Source organism: Lissotriton vulgaris, chromosome 1_1, assembly GCF_964263255.1.
Source record: "Lissotriton vulgaris chromosome 1_1, aLisVul1.2, whole genome shotgun sequence".
NCBI lineage: Eukaryota > Metazoa > Chordata > Amphibia > Caudata > Salamandridae > Lissotriton > Lissotriton vulgaris.
In genome coordinates this window covers 243,613,226-243,630,470 of record NC_141685.1, presented here as the reverse complement: position 1 = coordinate 243,630,470, position 17,245 = coordinate 243,613,226, and the positions used below count along the sequence as shown (strand labels likewise).

Sequence of the window (17,245 nt, the reverse complement as noted above, 5' to 3'; positions counted from 1 at the left end):
GCAGGGGATATAGCTCAGTGGTAGAGCATTTGACTGCAGATCAAGAGGTCCCTGGTTCAAATCCGGGGGTCCCCTCAGACTATTTTGATTCTGTTGTTTGTAATTGGGACTTTTCATCAATTCCTTTTGGATCATCTTTGACAGAGTCAGTGTTCCCTTGGATATTGCACTTTAATATCATTACAGAGTTTGCTGCTCAAAACCTGTGAGTAAATGCAGTTTTAACACTGGGCTTGGTATTCCCTATGGGAAATTTCTGAAACATCATTGATCTATTTTGGAATTCGGCTCTACCTTTCACAGCTCTAAACAAAGGGAATGGACTATGAAACCAATTGACAAATTTGTTATACTGTTTGGTGCTCTCTTGAATCGCACTAAAGAAATGGCTTAGAATACTGGGCAGCTATGCAATCAATCTATTTCTCATTACACCTGTGTCCTCAGTCTTACATATATTCCATCTCTTCTCTGTCCATACAAAGTATGTGTTTGTTTGAAGCACTTAATTTTTGTGCAAATTAGGAACTATTTAATTTCGCTTCCCATTCATTCCTATGGGCCTTTTGGAGAAAAAACCTGGACTGGGGCAAGATGGCCGCTAAGCTGCTGTAGGAGGTAGTCGCACCTACTCCCTCTCCTGTATCATGTATGGAAAAAGCATGCTGAAATGAAGAGTTATGCTGATCTTCCAGATAACTAGCAGCGGGAAAGAAGGATCCGAAGCAATAAGGAAAGCACTGTCAATCCTACTGGGCTACCTTGAAGTGAAACTGACGAGAACGCTTAGTCAAGGTATTGCTACACTGAAAAGGATGGCACAGCGCACAGGGGCAATCCCTAAATCAACAGCGCCAAGCAGAAGAGCCGCTGTAACAAGTGGAACCGTTCAAAAAGCGCAGCCCAAGAAAGGAGAAAAAACAGAAAAAACCGCCAAGGAAAAGGAAAAGGAAAAGACTGAATCTAAGGGTGCGCTCCAGGCAGGAGCCGCGGTGTCAAAGGAACAACAGCAACAGAAGCGCCGTCAATCGGACAGCGGGAACACGAAGCAAGCAAACAGTGTACCTGGCAAAGATCGTCGGCAACCCACAGTCACGGAGGCTTTTGCAGCCAGGATGCAGCCGACGATTCTAATCACGGAAGACACAGCGGCCCCGGGCGCTGAAACGAACATGGAAGCTGAACGCTGCAACCGCGAGGATGCAAGCACGGTGGTTGCCGAGCAACCGGTGTCTCAGGCGTGCGTGCAGGAAAGAGCCGCGCTCAGCGAGAAGGCTCCCGTGTCTGCTCCAGGGGATTCAGACGCGGTAACAGACGCTGTAACAGACACCACTGCAGACGCTGCTACAGACGTGGACACATTAGAGCCGGAGGAGGTAGGAGAACTGACAAATAATAATAACAGTAACGAGCAAATGCTGGAAGCTCTGTTAGAAATAGATATTGCACCTACGCCTGGGGACAGCAATACTCTAGGGCAATCCACCTGGGGAAGTATGAAAAGCGTAGAAAGTCGGGCTATTAAAGGTGGTAAAGGAAGGAGAATACTTTCCCCAGAGGCAGAAAAATTCTATACTGGGACTGAAGGTTCTGATTCCTCGCTGCGCTCAGAGGAAGAGGATAGTACTACTGATCTCTCACTAGGTTCTGAGTCTGAATCTGAAGGGTCCCATATTAGCGGTCAGAGAAATAAAGATACACAGCGGAAAAAAAGGCGTACTATGATAAGAAGAGACAAAGACATTGATAGAGCCGCATCAAGCACAAACAGGAAACTGCTTTGGGACTATGGCAGTACCTCCAAATTGTACCAGGACCAAGAGCTAGGCGTCACCCCCGATAATCACTCTATAAATATCTCCCAAGATGCAGCCGAAGCACCACCACAAGCGACTTTGGATGGGATGTTTGCCATGCTAAAACAAATGCATATAGAAGCTCGTCTGGAGAGCAGGAGAGCTAGACAGGATACTAAAAAAATACAGGCAAGCATCAGAAAGATGAATAAAAAATACGAGGAGGTGGAAGAAAGAGTGGTTCAGGTTGAGGAAAGAACCGGTAGGTTGGAGGACGAAGTCACAGACTGGCAGGCGTCTAAAGCGGAGCAAGGGAAAGTGATTGAGGATCTACAATGGAAGCTCGAGGATTTCGAGAATCGTCAGCGAAGGAACAATCTAAGATTTCTGGGACTAGAAGAAGGACTGGAAGGGAATGATCCAAGAGGGTTCATGGTCAAACTGCTGAAAGGCGCATATCCAGAGTCACACTGGCAGTGGGAGCTAGAAATCCAAAGAGCGCACAGATTCCCACTGACGCAGAAGAAAACAAGAGACAATAGTCAGAATAATCAGAAAATCCTTCCTAGGGCAATGCTAGTTTTCTTTGGAAATTTTTTGGCTAGGCAAGAAGTTATGGAATCTGCCAGACCAGAGAAAAAAAAATCAGTTGATGGGATCACATTTTTCACAAGGCCGGACTTTTGCCACACAACCGTTGAAAGAAGATGGAAACTTAGACAGCTAATCACCCCATTTCAACGTCAAGGCTCTGAAGCGTACCTAATGTTTCCCTCAAAGCTGAAAGTTGTTACTGGTGGTCGTGTTAGAATGTTCTTTTCAGAAGTAAAAGCAGGCGAATATCTTGCAGAAATCACGGAGAATCAGAAAGGAAAGAGAAGCAGGGAATCGGACCCAGTATAGGCTTTATATTTCAAGTTAGACTGAAGCATAGGAATATACGGGTAGGCTGATCAGGAGAGAGGGAGGCGACGCTGCAGCAGCTTGTAGCCACACATAGGTCATGACTGACCTATTTGCCTGTAGTAGGGGGGGGGTCTGTAAGGGGAGGGGGGACAAGGGGGTGGGAGAGGGTGGGGGGGGGAAGGGGATGGTGTAGAATTTAGGTTATGCACAGCACAAGGAAAAAAGTTATGTGGACACAAACAGATGACAATAGATAGATTAAGGATGATAATTGTGGTTCTAATCTACAAGTTTAGATGGCGTTAAGAGTTGCAACCATTAATATCTGCGGTTTAAACGATGGAGGGAAAAGACAGAAAGTTGCAGCCATGTGTAGACTACTGAAATTGGACGTTATATGCTTTCAGGAGACACACGTGAGAGGAAAGGATAAATATCTTATTGATCAATTAGGGTATGAAGTATTAGCATACACAAAACAAGATGTAAAAATGAAAGGGGTGGCAATTGTTGCAAAGAAGGGGATCATGGTGGTTAAGAAAAAGAAGGAGGATGAGGAAGGGAGATGGGTGATGATTGAAGGGGAGACTGTTGGAGGACGTTATACAATTGTGTCTGTCTATGGCTCCAATGATGATGAACCTGAGATATTTGAACTACTTGATATCGAGCTGGCATTATGGGCAGAACCAGTAATTTTATGTGGGGATTTCAATGTTGATGGGCTATCAGGATTGTGTAGGCCGGGAGGGGGGATGAAGGGTGATCGCAAGAAGAAAACTCGTAGAGCTATCACTCATTTAATGGACAATAGTGCTCTGGTTGATGTCTGGTTAGCACAAAATCCCGTGGGAACGGGTAGTACCTTTTACTCGGCACCCCATAAGGCTGTTGCTAGATTAGACTATTTCCTAGCCTCCAGTACCTTAGCTACAAATTTAAAAATAGAAAAACTGCCCAGGGTTTTCTCAGATCATAACCCACTGGTGATGACTATACCTCAGAACTCCAATGCTGCAGGTAGAGAATACAATTGGACCTTTGAAAGAGGGTTGCTTAAAGAAGAAGACTACATTAATAGAATGAATATATGGATTAGGCAGTTCTGGGAGTTAAATAGAGGTACGGCCTCCGTAGGAGTGGTCTGGGACACATTCAAAGCAGGGGTAAGAGGGGAAACACTGGCATATACTCTGCATAGGAGTAAAAAAGAAAAGCTTGAATTAATAAATAGGCTACAGGCCTTAACAGAGCTAGAACAACAGCTTATCCAGGCGGTTATTAATCAGGGGCCTTTGGAAGAGGTTTTATTGGAAATAGAACTAAAGAGAGCAGAGACAAGCGAAAAATTGGCAAATAAAGCGGCAAGTAACTACCTGGCAAAAAGGGAGAAATGTTATGAATTTAATGAACGAGTAGGACATATGTTAGCAGTCCGTATTAGACAAGATATGGCAGCAGGAGAAATTAAAGAAATTCTTGATAAAAGGGGAAATGTGATGACCAAGGCAGCAGATGTGAGGGAGGTGTTCAGGGAATTTTATTCTGAGCTATACGATCAGGACTTAGGTGACGTGGAGGATGAGATTGAGAACTACCTAATGGATATCCCCCATAAAGAACTGGGTGAGGAGGATAAGGAGATGTTGGAATCCACTCTAACGCTGGGTGAGATCCATATGGCAGTAACCAAACTCCCGTCAGGAAAAGCTGCGGGACCCGATCAAATTCCGGCGGAATTTTATAGAGTTTTTTGGGATACCTTGGGGGTTGACATGTTGGAAACTTTGAGACACGCGCAGAGAGGGGAAAATACACCAAAATCGTGGGCCGGCGCAAATATTATAGTTATTTTGAAAAAAAACAAATCACACTTAGATCCAGGCTCATATAGGCCAATAACGCTTATGAATGCGGATGCGAAAATCTACTCCAAGGCTCTCTCCCAAAGACTAAGTAGGGTAATTGAGGGGATGGTAGTCGCAACACAGCACGGATTCATACCTGGCAAAGGGACCACTCAACACACCAGACAGATGGTTACCATATTAGACGCAGCAGGTGTTACAGGAGACCCTGCTTCAGCCATTTTCTTGGATGCAGAGAAGGCCTTCGACAGGGTCTCCTGGGGGTACCTGTGGAAGGTCTTGGAATGGTTTGGGTTAGGGGCAGGATATATAAAGGCCATAAAGGCGCTATATTTAGAGCCCACAGCTAAAGTAAGAGTAAATAGAGGTTATACCGAGGGCATACGTATAAGGCGTGGTACAAGGCAGGGCTGTCCGGCCTCGCCATTGCTATTTGCCTTATACCTAGACCCCTTTCTGCGTAGACTGGAAGAGAATACCAACATTCTTCCAATTAAATTACTCACACAGGAGTATAAAACACTTGCCTACGCAGATGACGTGGCAGTGGTTACCCCAGAACCTGGTTTGGCTATCTCAGAAATCGAACAAGAAGCTGTGCGTTTTGGAAACATTGCAGGATATTCACTGAATAAAGGGAAAACGCAGATTATACAAAATAACTGGGTGAATTTTCAGGATATAAGAGTAGCTAATGAAGTGACGTATTTAGGCGTCAAGATCACCACTGACTTAGACAGACTAGTTGAAATAAACATGAAGCCGCTATTGCTAAAAATAAAAACTGACACAGAAAGAATGAATAACCTACACCTGACTTTAATGGGCCGTATTAATGTAATCAAAATGGTTACTTTTCCAAAGGTACTTTTTTTTTTCAGGTCTATCCCATTATTTTTTGAAAATACATGGTTTAATAAATTAGAAGCAATCCTGAACAAATTTATTTGGGCCAAAGGAAAAACAAGGAGAGCTTATAGACATTTAACGGTAGGCAGAGATAAAGGCGGCTGGGGGGCGCCGGATTTCAGGCTCTACTATTGGGCAGCTGTAATACAGTATTGCTGGGGGCTTTTAGGAGGGGGAGGCAGAAAGAACACAGGAGAAACCGAGACAGGATCAAATAATGCCTACAACGTCTATACAACACTATTGGGGGAGGAGGCTGAAAATGGGTTCCTAAATACAATAGATTTTAGTTATTTCAAGCATACAAGATTTAAGACCTTAAAGGCAGCCTACAGGGTGTGGCAAGGAGTGTCGAAAAAATTGGGATTGGGTAGGTTTAATAACTATACGCGGCTATTTTCAAATTGTTCATTACCGGAGGAGATTTTTAGGGATGGTACTATGCGAGACTGGCATAATAAGGGGATAGGGAAAATAGGGAATTTAATGGACAATCAGGGGAATATGTTACAGTTCGCGACTTTAAAAAGTAAATTTGGGCTAGAAAATAACAGCTTTTTCAAATATCTCCAGGTTAGGAGCTTTTTAACTCAAAAACATGGTGGTCCGGCCGGAATGGGACATTGTAAAGTGATGGAATATTTAGAAATAACTAATAAGTGTACAATTAGACAACTTTATGTAGAATTGAAAGGAAATAAAACAGATGAAAGGACTAAGTATGCACAAAAATGGGCTGAAAAATTGGAGTCAGGATTAGAAACTTTCCAGACGTCTTTGGATCTGGGCAGAACAGTGTTATGTTCCGCGACTCTTCAATCACAGCACTTCAAGACGGTATTTTCCCTCTATCATACCCCGGCCAGAATAGCACAATGGGGTGGCACGTCAGGTATAACATGCCCCCGCTGCAATTCAAATGAAGCAGATATCATACACATGTTTTCGCAATGCCCACAATTGTTTACCTTGAAAAAAGCCATAGAGGACTTTTTTGATAAATCACTCAACCTTAAGATTCAACTCACTGATAAATTAGTTATACTAGGGGTGGGTTGCACGGCAGATGATATGCCAGTAGAGTTTATTTTTGTCTCACTCGCAGTCTATCGTTTATGGGTAGCAAGAAACTGGCTGAATAAAGCTCCCCCCCCATTTCAGGAATGGATTGCAAGTCTGCTGTCAATATACAACCTAGAAAAAGCAATTTATGAAAGAAAAGGAAGGAGGGCTAAGGCTTTAGGTAATAGGATATGGCAACCTATTACGGGGTGGAAAAATAGTAGGATGAACCCAGCACAGTGAAAGAAATACTCTTTCTTTTTTTCTTTGTATTCTATGGTCTTTATCCTGTTTATTTCCTCCCTTTATTTCATTTTATATTCAGTTGTCGTTCTTTTATTAATTGATGTATAAATGTGGGCATCATTTATGCGTAGGATTTTTATCTATATGCTTTCTGTTTTTGGTATGCCACAAAATGTATGATAATGTACTTAAGTATTTATGTAATCAGATTGTGCTGTAATCAAATGCAGGACAATGTTGAGAAAAATTCTTTGAAAATGTTTAATAAAAATAATATAAAAAAAAAAAAGGAACTATTTAATTTCTCCTTGAAAGCTCTGCCTACGTGCAAGATGTACAAACCCTCGTTGCAGTTGCAAGAAGGCTGGTCTGAAGAATCAGGCCAGTTGCAAGCACAAAGTGGCTTTTTTTGATTTATTAAATTGAAGGTACTTGAAAGGGGTGTTTGGGTGTTCCTTCCAAATACCGAATTGTAGTGGTATGTAGAAATGTTTTTCCATCGTAATTTGGCCAAAAAACAATCATACTTCACCACCATCTCGGTGATTTTGGTAACCAATCATCAAATGATGATGTGTCACGTAAAAACCTCTTCCCTCTTTAAGAATGTTTCAAAACAATCATTGTATGTAGAGGCATTGGTCTTATGTACCACGGCCTATTCAAATAAAATAGCAATGAAAAAATAAATCTGTTTTTTAAATGATCCAGTTTTACTTTAATAAATAATATTAAGGACTACTTCGCCTGTTCCACAGTTTCAAGCCTGTACTTTCCGGCACAACTTAGCATGATCCTCTCACTCTTTCATGGTGTACTGATATTATGTCATTCTGATTTTACTGAAAAGCTGGGGATATAGCTCAGTGGTAGAGCATTTGACTGCAGATCAAGAGGTCCCTGGTTCAAATCCGGGTGTCCCCTCAGACTATTTTGATTCTGTTGTTTGTAGTTGGGACTTTTCATCAATTCCTTTTGGATCATCTTTGACAGAGTCAGTGTTCCCTTGGATATTGCACTTTAATAGCATTACAGAGTTTGCTGCTCAAAACCTGTGAGTAAATGGAGTTTTAACACTCGGCTTGGTATTCCCTTTGGGAAATTTCTGAAAGATCATTGATCTATTTTGGAATTTGGCTCTTCCTTTTACAGCACTAAAGAAAGGGAATGGACTATGAAACAAATTGACAAATTTGTTATACTGTTTGATGCTTTCTTGAATCGCACTAAAGAAATGGCTTAGAATACTGTGCAGCGATGCAGTCAGTCTATTTCTCATTTCACCTGTGTCCTCAGTCTTACATATATTCCAGCTTTTCCCTGTGCATTAAAAGTATGTGCTTGTTTGAAGCACTTCATTTTTGTGCAACGTAGGAACTATTTAATTTCTCCTTGAAAGCTCTGCCTACGTGCAAGATGTTCAAACCCTTGTTGCAGTTGCAAGAAGGCTGGTCTGAAGAATCAGGCCAGTTGCAAGCACAAAGTGGCTTTTTTTGATGTATTAAATCGAAGGTACTTGAAAGGGGTGTTTGGGTGTTCCTTCCAAATACCGAATTGTAGTGGTATGTTGAAATGTTTTTCCTCCGTAATTTGGCCAAAAAACAATCATACTTCACCACCATCTCGGTGATTGTGGTAACCAATCATCAAATGATAATGTGTCACGTAAAAACCTCTTCCCCTTTAAGAATGTTTCAAAACAATCATTGTATGTAGAGGCATTGGTCTTATGTACCACTGCCTATTCAAATAAAATAGCAATGAAACAAATTAATCTGTTTTTTAAATGATCCAGTTTTACTTTAATAAATAATATTAAGGACTACTTCTCCTGTTCCACAGTTTCAAGCCTGTACTTTCCGGCACAACTTAGCATGATCCTCTCACTCTTTCATGATGTACTGATATTATGTCATTCTGATTTTACTGAAAAGCTGGGGATATAGCTCAGTGGTAGAGCATTTGACTGCAGATCAAGATGGCCCTGGTTCAAATCCGGGTGTCCCCTCAGACTATTTTGATTTTGTAGTTGGGACTTTTCATCAATTCCTTTTGGATCATCTTTGACAGAGTCAGTGTTCCCTTGGATATTGCACTTTAATAGCATTACAGAGTTTGCTGCTCAAAACCTGTGAGTAAATGGAGTTTTAACACTCGGCTTGGTATTCCCTTTGGGAAATTTCTGAAAGATCATTGATCTATTTTGTAATTTGGCTCTTCCTTTTACAGCACTAAAGAAAGGGAATGGACTATGAAACAAATTGACAAATTTGTTATACTGTTTGATGCTTTCTTGAATCGCACTAAAGAAATGGCTTAGAATACTGTGCAGCGATGCAGTCAGTCTATTTCTCATTTCACCTGTGTCCTCAGTCTTACATATATTCCACCTTTTCCCTGTGCATTAAAAGTATGTGCTTGTTTGAAGCACTTCATTTTTGTGCAACGTAGGAACTATTTAATTTCTCCTTGAAAGCTCTGCCTACGTGCAAGATGTACAAACCCTCGTTGCAGTTGCAAGAAGGCTGGTCTGAAGAATCAGGCCAGTTGCAAGCACAAAGTGGCTTTTTTTGATGTATTAAATCGAAGGTACTTGAAAGGGGTGTTTGGGTGTTCCTTCCAAATACCGAATTGTAGTGGTATGTAGAAATGTTTTTCCTCCGTAATTTGGCCAAAAAACATTCATACTTCACCACCATCTCGGTGATTGTGGTAACCAATCATCAAATGATAATGTGTCATGTAAAAACCTCTTCCGCTTTAAGAATGTTTCAAAACAATCATTGAATGTAGAGGCATTGGTCTTATGTACCACTGCCTATTCAAATAAAATAGCAATGAAACAAATTAATCTGTTTTTTAAATGATCCAGTTTTATTTTAATAAATATTATTAACTACTACTTCCCCTGTTCCACAGTTTCAAGCCTGTACTTTCCGGCACAACTTAGCATGATCCTCTCACTCTTTCATGATGTACTGATATTATGTCATTCTGATTTTACTGAAAAGCTGGGGATATAGCTCAGTGGTAGAGCATTTGACTGCAGATCAAGAGGTCCCTGGTTCAAATCCGGGTGTCCCCTCAGACTATTTTGATTCTGTTGTTTGTAGTTGGGACTTTTCATCAATTCCTTTTGGATCATCTTTGACAGAGTCAGTGTTCCCTTGGATATTGCACTTTAATATCATTACAGAGTTTGCTGCTCAAAACCTGTGAGTAAATGCAGTTTTAACACTCGGCTTGGTGTTCCCTTTGGGAACTTTCTGAAAGATCATTGATCTATTTTGGAATTTGGCTATTCCTTTTACAGTACAAGAGAAAGGGAATGGACTATGAAATAAATTGACAAATTTGTTATACTGTTTGGTGCTTTCTTGAATCGCACTAAAGAAATGGCTTAGAATACTGTGCAGCGATGCAGTCAGTCTATTTCTCATTTCACCTGTGTCCTCAGTCTTACATATATTCCACCTTTTCCCTGTGCATCCAAAGTATGTGCTTGTTTGAAGCACTTCATTTTTGTGCAAATTAGGAACTATTTAATTTCTCCTTAAATGCTCTGCCTACGTGCAAGATGTACAAACCATTGTTGCAGTTGCAAGAAGGCTGGCCTGAAGAATCAGGCCATTTGCAAGCACAAAGTGGCTTTTTTTGATGTTTTAAATCGAAGGTCCGTGAAAGGGGTGTTTGGGTGTACCTTCCAAATACCGAATTGTAGTGGTATGTAGAAATGTTTTTCCACCGTAATGTGGCCCAAAACAATCATACTTCATCACCATCTGAGTGATTGTGGTAACCAAACATGAAACAATAAGGTATCCCGTAAAAACCTCTTCCCCTTTGAGAATGTTTCAAAACAAACATTTTAAGTGCAGGCATTGGTCCTATGTACTACTGCCTATTCAAATAAAATACCAATCAAACAAATACATATATTTTTTTTAATGATCCATTTTTCCTTTAATAAATAATATTAAAAACTACTTCTACAGTTCCACAGTTTCAAGGTTGTACTTTCCGGCACAACTTAGCATGATCCTCGCACTCTTTCATGATGTACTGATATATTGTCATTCTGATCTTGGCTGACAGCTGGGGATATAGCTCAGTGGTAGAACATTTGACTGCAGATTAAGAGGTCCCTGGTTCAAATCCGGGTGTCCACTCATACTATTTTGAATCTGCTGTTTGTAGTTGGGAATTTTCATGAATCCCATTTGGATCATCTTTGACAGAGTCAGTGTTCCCTTGGATGTTACACTTTAATAACATTACAGTGTTGCTGATTAAAACTTGTGAGTAACTGCATTTTTTTACACTGGGCTTGGTATTCCCTATGGGAAATTTCTGAAAGATCATTGATCTATTTTGGAATTCGGCTCTACCTTTCACAGCTCTAAACAAAGGGAATGGACTATGAAACCAATTGACAAATTTGTTATACTGTTTGGTGCTCTCTTGAATCGCACTAAAGAAATGGCTTAGAATACTGGGCAGCTATGCAATCAATCTATTTCTCATTACACCTGTGTCCTCAGTCTTACATATATTCCATCTCTTCTCTGTCCATACAAAGTATGTGTTTGTTTGAAGCACTTCATTTTTGTGCAAATTATTAACTATTTAATTTCTCCTTGAAAGCTCTGCCTACGTGCAAGATGTACAAACCCTCGTTGCAGTTGCAAGAAGGCTGGTCTGAAGAATCAGGCCAGTTGCAAGCACAAAGTGGCTTTTTTTGATGTGTTAAATTGAAGGTACTTGAAAGGGGTGTTTGGGTGTTCCTTCCAAATACCGAATTGTAGTGGTATGTAGAAATGTTTTCCATCGTAATTTGGCCAAAAAACAATCATACTTCACCACCATCTCGGTGATTGTGGTAACCAATCATCAAATGATAATGTGTCACGTAAAAACCTCTTCCCCTTTAAGAATGTTTCAAAACAATCATTGTATGTAGAGGCATTGGTCTTATGTACCACGGCCTATTCAAATAAAATAGCAATGAAAAAAATTAATCTGTTTTTTAAATGATCCAGTTTTACTTTAATAAATAATATTAAGGACTACTTCTCCTGTTCCACAGTTTCAAGCCTGTACTTTCCGGCACAACTTAGCATGATCCTCTCACTCTTTCATGATGTACTGATATTATGTCATTCTGATTTTACTGAAAAGCTGGGGATATAGCTCAGTGGTAGAGCATTTGACTGCAGATCAAGAGGTCCCTGGTTCAAATCCGGGTGTCCCCTCAGACTATTTTGATTCTGTTGTTTGTAGTTGGGACTTTTCATCAATTCCTTTTGGATCATCTTTGACAGAGTCAGTGTTCCCTTGGATATTGCACTTTAACAGCATTACAGAGTTTTCTGCTCAAAACCTGTGAGTAAATGGAGTTTTAACACCCGGCTTGGTATTCCCTTTGGGAAATTTCTGAAAGATCATTGATCTATTTTGGAATTTGGCTCTTCCTTTTACAGCACTTAAGAAAGGGAATGGACTATGAAACAAATTGACAAATTTGTTATACTGTTTGATGCTTTCTTGAATCGCACTAAAGAAATGGCTTAGAATACTGTGCAGCGATGCAGTCAGTCTATTTCTCATTTCACCTGTGTCCTCAGTCTTACATATATTCCACCTTTTCCCTGTGCATTAAAAGTATGTGCTTGTTTGAAGCACTTCATTTTTGTGCAACGTAGGAACTATTTAATTTCTCCTTGAAAGCTCTGCCTACGTGCAAGATGTACAAACCCTCGTTGCAGTTGCAAGAAGGCTGATCTGAAGAATCAGGCCAGTTGCAAGCACAAAGTGGCTTTTTTGATGTATTAAATCGAAGGTACTTGAAAGAGGTGTTTGGGTGTTCCTTCCAAATACTGAATTGTAGTGGTATGTAGAAATGTTTTTCCTCCGTAATTTGGCCAAAAAACATTCATACTTCACCACCATCTCGGTGATTGTGGTAACCAATCATCAAATGATAATGTGTCATGTAAAAACCTCTTCCGCTTTAAGAATGTTTCAAAACAATCATTGTATGTAGAGGCATTGGTCTTATGTACCACTGCCTATTCAAATAAAATAGCAATGAAACAAATTAATCTGTTTTTTAAATGAGCCAGTTTTACTTTAATAAATATTATTAAGGACTACTTCTCCTGTTCCACAGTTTCAAGCCTGTACTTTCCGGCACAACTTAGCATGATCCTCTCACTCTTTCATGATGTACTGATATTATGTCATTCTGATTTTACTGAAAAGCTGGGGATATAGCTCAGTGGTAGAGCATTTGACTGCAGATCAAGAGGTCCCTGGTTCAAATCCGGGTGTCCCCTCAGACTATTTTGATTCTGTTGTTTGTAGTTTGGACTTTTCATCAATTCCTTTTGTATCATCTTTGACAAAGTCAGTGTTCCCTTGGATATTGCACTTTAATAGCATTACAGAGTTTGCTGCTCAAAACATGTGAGTAAATGCAGTTTTAACACTCGGCTTGGTGTTCCCTTTGGGAACTTTCTGAAAGATCATTGATCTATTTTGGAATTTAGCTCTTCCTTTTACAGCACAAGAGAAAGGGAATGGACTATGAAATAAATTGACAAATTTGTTATACTGTTTGGTGCTTTCTTGAATCGCACTAAAGAAATGGCTTAGAATACTGTGCAGCGATGCAGTCAGTCTATTTCTCATTTCACCTGTGTCCTCAGTCTTACATATATTCCACCTTTTCACTGTGCATCCAAAGTATGTGCTTGTTTGAAGCAATTCATTTTTGTGCAACGTAGGAACTATTTAATTTCTCCTTAAATGCTCTGTCTACGTGCAAGATGTACGAACCATTGTTGCAGTTGCAAGAAGGCTGGCCTGAAGAATCAGGCCATTTGCAAGCACAAAGTGGCTTTTTCTGATGTTTTAAATCGAAGGTCCGTGAAAGGGGTGTTTGGGTGTACCTTCCAAATACCGAATTGTAGTGGTATGTAGAAATGTTTTTCCACCGTAATGTGGCCCAAAACAATCATACTTCATCACCATCTGAGTGATTGTGGTAACCAAACATGAAACAATAAGGTATCCCGTAAAAACCTCTTCCCCTTTGAGAATGTTTCAAAACAAACATTTTAAGTGCAGGCATTGGTCCTATGTTCCACTGCCTATTCAAATAAAATACCAATCAAACAAATACATATTTTTTTTAATGATCCATTTTTCCTTTAATAAATAATATTAAGAACTACTTCTACAGTTCCACAATTTCAAGGTTGTACTTTCCGGCACAACTTAGCATGATCCTCTCACTCTTTCATGATGTACTGATATATTGTCATTCTGATCTTGGCTGACAGCTGGGGATATAGCTCAGTGGTAGAGCATTTGACTGCAGATCAAGAGGTCCCTGGTTCAAATCCGGGTGTCCCCTCATACTATTTTGAATTTTCCGTTTGTAGTTGGGAATTTTCATGAATCCCATTTGGATCATCTTTGGCAGAGTCAGTGTTCCCTTGGATGTTACACTTTAATACCATTACAGTGTTGCTGATTAAAACTTGTGAGTAACTGCATTTTTTACACTGGGCTTGGTATTCCCTATGGGAAATTTCTGAAACATCATTGATCTATTTTGGAATTCGGCTCTACCTTTCACAGCTCTAAACAAAGGGAATGGACTATGAAACCAATTGACAAAATTGTTATACTGTTTGGTGCTCTCTTGAATCGCACTAAAGAAATGGCTTAGAATACTGGGCAGCTATGCAATCAATCTATTTCTCATTACACCTGTGTCCTCAGTCTTACATATATTCCATCTCTTCTCTGTCCATACAAAGTATGTGTTTGTTTGAAGCACTTCATTTTTGTGCAACTTAGGAACTATTTAATTTCTCCTTGAAAGCTCTGCCTACGTGCAAGATGTACAAACCCTCGTTGCAGTTGCAAGAAGGCTGGTCTGAAGAATCAGGCCAGTTGCAAGCACAAAGTGGCTTTTTTTGATGTATTAAATTGAAGGTACTTGAAAGGGGTGTTTGGGTGTTCCTTCCAAATACTGAATTGTAGTGGTATGTAGAAATGTTTTTCCATCGTAATTTGGCCAAAAAACAATCATACTTCACCACCATCTCGGTGATTGTGGTAACCAATCATCAAATGATAATGTGTCACGTAAAAACCTCTTCCCCTTTAAGAATGTTTCAAAACAATCATTGTATGTAGAGGCATTGGTCTTATGTACCACGGCCTATTCAAATAAAATAGCAATGAAAAAAATGTATCTGTTTTTTTAAATGATCCAGTTTTACTTTAATAAATAATATTAAGGACTACTTCTCCTGTTCCACAGTTTCAAGCCTGTACTTTCCGGCACAACTTAGCATGATCCTCTCACTCTTTCATGATGTACTGATATCATGTCATTCTGATTTTACTGAAAAGCTGGGGATATAGCTCAGTGGTAGAGCATTTGACTGCAGATCAAGAGGTCCCTGGTTCAAATCCGGGTGTCCCCTCAGACTATTTTGATTCTGTTGTTTGTAGTTGGGACTTTTCATCAATTCCTTTTGGATCATCTTTGACAGAGTCAGTGTTCCCTTGGATATTGCACTTTAATAGCATTACAGAGTTTGCTGCTCAAAACCTGTGAGTAAATGGAGTTTTAACACTCGGCTTGGTATTCCCTTTGGGAAATTTCTGAAAGATCATTGATCTATTTTGGAATTTGGCTCTTCCTTTTACAGCACTAAAGAAAGGGAATGGACTATGAAACAAATTGACAAATTTGTTATACTGTTTGATGCTTTCTTGAATCGCACTAAAGAAATGGCTTAGAATACTGTGCAGCGATGCAGTCAGTCTATTTCTCATTTCACCTGTGTCCTCAGTCTTACATATATTCCACCTTTTCCCTGTGCATTAAAAGTATGTGCTTGTTTGAAGCACTTCATTTTTGTGCAACGTAGGAACTATTTAATTTCTCCTTGAAAGCTCTGCCTACGTGCAAGATGTACAAACCCTCGTTGCAGTTGCAAAAAGGTTGGTCTGAAGAATCAGGCCAGTTGCAAGCACAAAGTGTCTTTTTTTGATGTATTAAATCGAAGGTACTTGAAAGGGGTGTTTGGGTGTTCCTTCCAAATACCGAATTGTAGTGGTATGTAGAAATGTTTTTCCTCCGTAATTTGGCCAAAAAACATTCATACTTCACCACCATCTCCGTGATTGTGGTAACCAATCATCAAATGATAATGTGTGATGTAAAAACCTCTTCCGCTTTAAGAATGTTTCAAAACAATCATTGTATGTAGAGGCATTGGTCTTATGTACCACTGCCTATTCAAATAAAATAGCAATGAAACAAATTAATCTGTTTTTTAAATGATCCAGTTTTACTTTAATAAATAATATTAAGGACTACTTCTCCTGTTCCACAGTTTCAAGCCTGTACTTTCCGGCACAACTTAGCATGATCCGCTCACTCTTTCATGATGTACTGATATTATGTCATTCTAATTTTTCTGAAAAGCTGGGGATATAGCTCAGTGGTAGAGCATTTGAGGGCAGATCAAGAGGTCCCTGGTTCAAATCCGGGTGTCCCCTCAGACTATTTTGATTCTGTTGTTTGTAGTTGGGACTTTTCATCAATTCCTTTTGGATCATCTTTGACAGAGTCAGTGTTCCCTTGGATATTGCACTTTAATAGCATTACAGAGTTTGCTGCTCAAAACCTGTGAGTAAATGCAGTTTTAACACTCGGCTTGGTGTTCCCTTTGGGAACTTTCTGAAAGATCATTGATCTTTTTTGGAATTTGGCTCTTCCTTTTACAGACCTAAAGAAAGGGAATGGACTATGAAACAAATTGACAAATTTGTTATACTGTTTGGTGCTTTCTTGAATCGCACTAAAGAAATGGCTTAGAATACTGTGCAGCGATGCAGTCAGTCTATTTCTCATTTCACCTGTGTCCTCAGTCTTACATATATTGCACCTTTTCCCTGTGCATTAAAAGTATGTGCTTGTTTGAAGCACTTCATTTTTGTGCAACGTAGGAACTATTTAATTTCTCCTTAAATGCTCTGCCTACGTGCAAGATGTACGAACCATTGTTGCAGTTGCAAGAAGGCTGGCCTGAAGAATCAGGCCATTTGCAAGCACAAAGTGGCTTTTTCTGATGTTTTAAATCGAAGGTCCGTGAAAGGGGTGTTTGGGTGTACCTTCCAAATACCGAATTGTAGTGGTATGTAGAAATGTTTTTCCACCGTAATGTGGCCCAAAACAATCATACTTCATCACCATCTGAGTGATTGTGGTAACCAAACATGAAACAATAAGGTATCCCGTAAAAACCTCTTCCCCTTTGAGAATGTTTCAAAACAAACATTTTAAGTGCAGGCATTGGTCCTATGTACCACTGCCTATTCAAATAAAATACCAATCAAACAAATACATATATTTTTTTAATGATCCATTTT

The 17,245-nt window shown here is 39.8% G+C and overlaps 10 non-coding genes across 10 annotated transcripts; all 10 read left to right on the top strand.

The window, feature by feature from the left end:
• The first annotated feature begins 3 nt into the window (after positions 1 to 3).
• Positions 4 to 75, top strand: TRNAC-GCA (transfer RNA cysteine (anticodon GCA)). Its single transcript has one exon. It is a non-coding gene; the product is annotated as a tRNA-Cys (tRNA).
• A 7,564-nt stretch (positions 76 to 7,639) lies between these two features.
• Positions 7,640 to 7,711, top strand: TRNAC-GCA (transfer RNA cysteine (anticodon GCA)). The gene has a single exon. It is a non-coding gene; the product is annotated as a tRNA-Cys (tRNA).
• A 1,012-nt stretch (positions 7,712 to 8,723) lies between these two features.
• On the top strand, positions 8,724 to 8,795 carry TRNAC-GCA (transfer RNA cysteine (anticodon GCA)). The gene has a single exon. It is a non-coding gene; the product is annotated as a tRNA-Cys (tRNA).
• A 1,005-nt stretch (positions 8,796 to 9,800) lies between these two features.
• Positions 9,801 to 9,872, top strand: TRNAC-GCA (transfer RNA cysteine (anticodon GCA)). The gene has a single exon. It is a non-coding gene; the product is annotated as a tRNA-Cys (tRNA).
• Positions 9,873 to 10,884: 1,012 nt separating this feature from the next.
• Positions 10,885 to 10,956, top strand: TRNAC-GCA (transfer RNA cysteine (anticodon GCA)). The gene has a single exon. It is a non-coding gene; the product is annotated as a tRNA-Cys (tRNA).
• Positions 10,957 to 11,967: 1,011 nt separating this feature from the next.
• On the top strand, positions 11,968 to 12,039 carry TRNAC-GCA (transfer RNA cysteine (anticodon GCA)). The gene has a single exon. It is a non-coding gene; the product is annotated as a tRNA-Cys (tRNA).
• A 1,011-nt stretch (positions 12,040 to 13,050) lies between these two features.
• Positions 13,051 to 13,122, top strand: TRNAC-GCA (transfer RNA cysteine (anticodon GCA)). Its single transcript has one exon. It is a non-coding gene; the product is annotated as a tRNA-Cys (tRNA).
• A 1,010-nt stretch (positions 13,123 to 14,132) lies between these two features.
• Positions 14,133 to 14,204, top strand: TRNAC-GCA (transfer RNA cysteine (anticodon GCA)). The gene has a single exon. It is a non-coding gene; the product is annotated as a tRNA-Cys (tRNA).
• Positions 14,205 to 15,216: 1,012 nt separating this feature from the next.
• Positions 15,217 to 15,288, top strand: TRNAC-GCA (transfer RNA cysteine (anticodon GCA)). The gene has a single exon. It is a non-coding gene; the product is annotated as a tRNA-Cys (tRNA).
• A 1,012-nt stretch (positions 15,289 to 16,300) lies between these two features.
• On the top strand, positions 16,301 to 16,372 carry TRNAC-GCA (transfer RNA cysteine (anticodon GCA)). Its single transcript has one exon. It is a non-coding gene; the product is annotated as a tRNA-Cys (tRNA).
• Positions 16,373 to 17,245: the final 873 nt, after the last annotated feature.